Below are 6,222 nucleotides of genomic sequence, written 5' to 3' on the forward strand. Positions count from 1 at the left end.
TTTTGAAATGTTTACTGAACCAGTCAGTTTCATCACACTTCTTACACAGTCAATATTTAAACTGAAGGATGTTATTGTAGGATTTTTAGCAGCTGCAGATCTTACATGTTTTTTTGCTCATCATTACAATCAAAATGTTTGAAAAGAGTTCAGATTTGGCCCAACTTTGTTCATTTGATTTGTGTTTGGAATAAACCAGGGTAGCTGTTTAAACATTACTTCTATCCTAATTTTGGCACAAGGACAGGGATCTTTATCCCTTTAAGGGGTTTCCACACCCTTAAAAGTACTTAAAACTTTTTTGTTTCTTCTCTTTTCTTTTTGTTATTTATTTTGGTTGTAAGAGGTTAAGCATATTTTTATCATTTCATTCAAATGCCAGAACACTTAGAGAGTTATTTGTTATTTTACACCCAATGACCCAAGAGAATTCTTTAGATCAAAATAGCTTCAGACAAACTTTTACCCAGCAATGCTACAAGCGCTTTTTTCAAGTATAGGTGGACCTACCTCAAGCTGGAGGTGGTAAAAAAAAACATCCATGGCCAGATTAATTGCTTAATTTACTAAGAATAATTTAAAAAAAACGAAAAAAAAACTATTGTAATTAAGATACAAGAAAGTGAAAAGTATAGAAGCACTTTGCTTTCTCATCAGAAAAGCACCATTTAAGTGCCAGTCAGCATACTAATTACTGCAAACGTATTTGTACGACTTTCACATTTAGAATTTGGTCATTTCAAAAAAACATACAAAGAAGTTTGCTAAAGTTTGCGAAAGGCAATTTACTGCTATTTGCATCAACAGGCAAAGTGTTGATGTGTTGATTTACCACAGGACTAAAAGATATACACTTTTCCACTTAACATGGCTGATAATTCTTATCAGCACAAGCATAATCATCAAAAACGTACCAAATCTTTGAGTCGGGCCAGTTAGTTAGTATTAATGGAATTTTGAAACCCATTGTGACCCATTGTGAACAAAGAAACTCAGGGACACAAGAGACAATATCAAAGACAGTTGCAACCTGTTAATCACATACAGGCTACTATGTTGCACAATCCGTTTTGAATCTAAAGGGGACTATAACTTTTTTTTTTTTATTTCTGAGTTTTACAGTTTACAATGTTAGTTACAGGTATTGATTAACACAATTTGCAAAAAAAACAAACAAAAACAAAAGAGAAACACTGAACAATCGGGAGTGACCAGTTGCCAGATTATTGATTTTAAAATTTGAGAATTAAATTCGGCTTATGTATATTAGTGTATTGGACCCACTTATCCCAGCACAACAAAAACCAACTTACTCTGTTATTCACATATGCTGTTAACTCCTCCATCCTACAAATCTCAAGTGTTATTTCCCACCACAATGATAAAGTTGGTACATCTTCCCATATGGAAAAGAAATAGTAAAAACATATATGATTTACTCATGAAAGTGGCCACTTTCTCATTACTTTCATATATTTTTTTAGTAAGTATACAAAACATAAAAGTTTCATTATATAATTTTTCAAGGGATCTTATATGTGTTTTCACTCTTGTATGCTTGTCATACAAGTTTCATACAAGACAGATACAAACTTTATAAGATTTATATATATCTCTTCCATATAGGTTGTAATAGCCATTTCTTTGTTATACATTCTTTACTTGCAACTAGCGAGGCACTTAGTAAACATTTCTCTTTTTTAGACCATTCCTGTGGCGTACATCCAAAAAAAATTGTTTTCATTCCAAAAGGGAATGTACAGTTGAAAATTTCTTGTAGTGTTTCGTGAATGTCTTTCCAGTAAGTCCTGATCAAAGGGGCCAGTCCCACATTATGTGAGCGTGGTGTGCTCATTGGTGTCCACATTTTTCTCCTACATACAAGGGGATTCCCGTCATAATGAGTCTTTTAGCAAGGGTAATAAAGACCCTTATCACAGTTTTCCATCCAAATTGGACTATAACTTATCATAACTATATGGTGCTGTCTGAAGGGAAATGACTCGTCCACAGCATGTCTTTTATCCTGTCTTCCTTCTCTCACCCCAACCAGTCGCAGCAGACCACCACCCCTCCCTGAGCCTGGTTCTGCCGGAGGATTCTTCCTGTTAAAACGGAGTTTTTCCTTCCCACTGTCGCCAAAGTGCTTGCTCATAGAAGGTCATATGATTGTTGGGTTTTTCTCTGTATGTATTATTGTAGGGTCTACCTTACAATATAAAGCGCCTTGGGGCGACTGTTGTTGTGATTTGGCGCTGTATAAATAAAATTGAATTGAATTGAAAAATTTAATTAATCAAAAAGTTGATGATTTATTCCCCTTGCATGCCAAATATCCTTGGGCAAGATATTAACCCCAAGTTGCTCTCCGATGCATCCATTGGAGTATAAATAGGTGTGAATGTTATATAGAAAGCCGTTACTTAGAAAGAGCACAGAAAACAGTTCTTGGGTGAATGAAGCAAGTTGTGTAAATCACTTTGAGTGATAGAGTAGAAAAGCCCTATATAAAAACCAGTCCATTAATTTAACTTTGAAACTAAGCGTCTGACACTGTCACAGTAATAGTAAGGGTCCTGCAGATGTCACTTGGTAATCTCACTGCATTTTCACTGCATAAGACTCTGGATACTGTAGCTCCTGTGAAAAAGAAAGCCTGAAATCAGAAGTATTTGACTCCCTGGTATAACTCTCAAATGGACACCTAAAAGCAGATAACTGGAGAGAAAATGGATTCTCACTAATTTAGAAGATCTTTATTTAGACTGGATAAAAAGTTTGTTGCTCTATAAAAAAAAGCCTCCATAAAGCTAGAACATCTTACTATTCATCATTGATTGAAGAAAATAAGAACAACCCCAGGTTTCTCTTCAGCACTGTAGTCAAGCTGATAAAAAAAATCAGAGCACTGTTGAGCTAACTATTCCTTTAATGCTAACTAGAAATGAATTCACGAACTTCTTCACAAGTTCACAGCTTTCATTAAGTACAGCTACTTTCAACACCACTGATAATTGTTGAGACAGTCTGTGAAGGTTCTCAGTCATGTAGGTCATTGTAGTCTAAGAAAAGAAAAGCATCTGGAGAGCACCATGAGCTGGATAACTGAGGACATACACAGACTTCCCAGAATTTCCTAACTGGATGATTACAAACGCATCAACAGAAGAAGAAGGTGGTTTCAAATTGGAGGTACTGCTGGGATTTGAACCCATGATTTCCTGTTTACTAGACAGGCGCTTTGACCAGCTAAGCCACAGCACCTCTGGATGTGTTTCTTTCCAAGCTCCTTTAGACCATTTTCTAACTGAACTTTCTGAGTTAACTTGAGTAACTACTTCCTCCAAACCATCAACATGCCTTAAAGACCCCAATCTTACAAGGCTGCTCAAGGAAGTTTAATGTTTGAATTTTGAATATCAGCCTCTGTCAGTTATTAAGCTGTATGTACCACAGGCCTTCAAGCTGGCAGTAGTTAAACCATTACTTTAAAAGCCATCACTGGACCCAGCGGTCTTAGTTAATTATAGGCCAACCTCCAACCTTCCTTTACAAGGTTGTAGCTGTAAAATGCTTCTGTAAATGATCATCTGCAGAGGAATGGCTTATTTGAGGAGTTTCAGTCAGGTTTCAGAGCTCATCACAGAAACAGCTTTACAAAAGATCTTATGGCCTCTGACAGTGGACTCATGTCTGTGCTTGTCCTGCTGGACCTCAGACCTGTTGACCATAATATTTTATTATAGCTATTAGAGCATGCTGTGGGTGTTAAAGGTCTATCTAATGGATACCTATTTGTTCATGTAAGTGGACATATTCTTTATGCACTAAGGTTACAAATATGTAAAAGTGCTGTTTGTGCAGTATTAGAAATATCCTGTTTCAGAGTGCAGCTGAAAAACTAGTTCATGGATTTATTACTTTTAGACTACTGTAATTTGTTATTATCAGGATGTCCTACTGAACTCCCTGAAAAGCCTTCAGTTGATCCAAAATGCTGCAGCAGGAGTACTGACAGGGACTAAAAAAGAGAGAGCATATTTCTCCTATACTGGCTTCCCTTCATCGACTCCATGTTAAATCCAGAATTGAATTTAAAATCCTCGTCAAGTACAAGGTCTTGAATAATCGCGCCCCATCTTATCTTAATGACCTAATAGTACCATATCACCCCATTAGAGCACTTCGCTTTCAGACTGCAGGCTGACTAAAGTACTTAAAAGTAAAATGTGAGACAGAGCCTTCAGTTTTCAACCCCTCTTCTGTGGAACAAGCTCCCAGTTTGAATTGGGGAGACAGGCATGCTCTCTACTTTTAAGATTAGGCTTAAAATTTTTCTTTTCGATGACTCAGCTCGTTAGGGCTGTAACAGGTGACCCTGAATCCAATCCGGTCGTTAAGTCTGACGTCACTAGCCGTGTCTGGGCCTAAACTCTTCTGCAGGTCCATATCAAACGATCACTATGGCATTACTGAGAGTTGAAAAACTGTCTAAAGTCTTTCATCTTTAATAAAATGATCAGCGTTCTGCTCTACCAGGTGTAACAATTGAGTTTAACATCCAGGCATCCATGAAAATGGAATTTATGATATTTAACGGAGTTAGAAGTTAGCAAGAAGTTAGCTCGCTATCTTCTATCTAAATACAATATAGCATGTCCTGACTGCGGGGTTTTGGAAACAAATTAAAACGTACAGCTCTGTTATCACTTTCAATATAAATGAAGACAGAAAACTAAACAACAGTGACGTTTGTAGGGTTACTGAAGTTTGGCTAGCTGGTATTTAATGATGTGCTACGTGACCGCTAGCGACACAGCTATGTTAGCATAATATAACTTTTTTTCCACTTTTTTCAATGTCATGCTTTCTGGCAAAGTCAACAAAATCACGAGGCTGAGATTTTTGGCCATCATTTTGTAACCTCGAAAGGTTCAAGGTTAGTAATACCCCCCCGCCCCCCTTTGGGTCCACTCTAACAAACACACCGGCGCACCCGCCGTGACAGCCATCTTACTATTCATGACCATTGCTTTTCATTATTCAGTAACTTGCAACATACTGTAAAGATACAGCTTGTAGTATTCATTAAGAAAATCTTTGTCAGCGGATGAGAATATCATACAGAAAACATGTATGACATTTTTTAGGTTGCATTTTTCTTTTCTTTCTTTCTTTCTCTGTTAGACTTGTTCCTTTGCTTTACAATGCCAGCTTTTGACCATTGCCAGGTTTTCAGGTTGAATGTCTGCTTTTGTTTGCCTACTCTTGTTTGCCTAAAGTACAGTCTGTTAATGAACCATAATGTCACATGTTTTAACATTGACCGTTTTAAAGCCAGTTGACCGCCCACACTACAAAACGGGTTCATTTACCAGCAGAAGTTAAATTAAATGAGTTAAATGAATGAGTTGAAGGGAAGTTATGAACCGTTTCTGAGAGACAAATAACACCAGGATCCTTTTCTATGCAGCTAACAGCTGGTAACTGTGCAGGGGCGGGTCTAGCAAAGTTTTGCCAGGGGCCCAGGTAGGGCATTAACAGGGAATTGGGGGGGGGCACAAAGAAATACTTTTCTTTGTTATGTCATTTAAAAACTTTGAATAAATATGCCCTCAGTTCAGTCAGCCGCCGCGCTGCCCTCAGTTCAGTCAGCCGCCGCGCTGCCCTCAGTTCAGTCAGCCGCCGCGCTGCCCTCAGTTCAGTCAGCGGCCCCGCTGCCCTCAGTTCAGTCAGCGGCCCCGCTGCCCTCAGTTCAGTTGCCACTAGCTCAGCAGCCTACCCACTCATTCACTCAGTCATCATCCTCACAGCCTCATTACAAGCAGGGAACACACTTCATACAAACGTTAGCTGGTTCACTTAAGCTGGCCGTCTCAGAGGCAGTTGCTCCCTCTAGGGCCTCCCCAGAGGCTGGGTGTCAGCCACCAGCCAACTCTGGACCCCTAGAGGTCAAGATGCCAGCACCAGCAGCTTCACTAGAGGACTTTACTGAGCAGTCTCAGCCGTCATCCCCTGCTGAGAGCTCCAGTGAGTTCACCCCTCTGTCCCTGTCCTCTGCTGGAGGACCAGAGGGATCCATTCAACCATCTATCTCAGCTGGAGGGCCGGAGGAGCCCGTCCAGCCTCACGCCACGTCAGCTGGAGGGCCCGAGTCGCCCAGCCAGCCTCAGGTTTCGTCTGCTGGGGGTTCGGGAGAATCCAGCCAGCCACAAGTGTCGT

At 39.6% G+C, this 6,222-nt stretch overlaps 1 protein-coding gene and 1 non-coding gene across 2 annotated transcripts in view; both read right to left on the bottom strand.

Annotated features, from left to right (window-relative positions):
- Positions 1-6,222, bottom strand: part of LOC146499118 (leucine-rich repeat-containing protein 24-like) — a 32,649-nt gene that overhangs the window by 1,886 nt on the left and 24,541 nt on the right. The gene's annotated exons all lie outside the window — the stretch shown is intronic.
- On the bottom strand, positions 3,191-3,264 carry trnat-agu (transfer RNA threonine (anticodon AGU)). The gene has a single exon. It is a non-coding gene; the product is annotated as a tRNA-Thr (tRNA).

This window comes from Neolamprologus multifasciatus, chromosome 17 (genome assembly GCF_963576455.1).
Source record: "Neolamprologus multifasciatus chromosome 17, fNeoMul1.2, whole genome shotgun sequence".
NCBI classification, from domain to species: Eukaryota; Metazoa; Chordata; class Actinopteri; order Cichliformes; family Cichlidae; genus Neolamprologus; species Neolamprologus multifasciatus.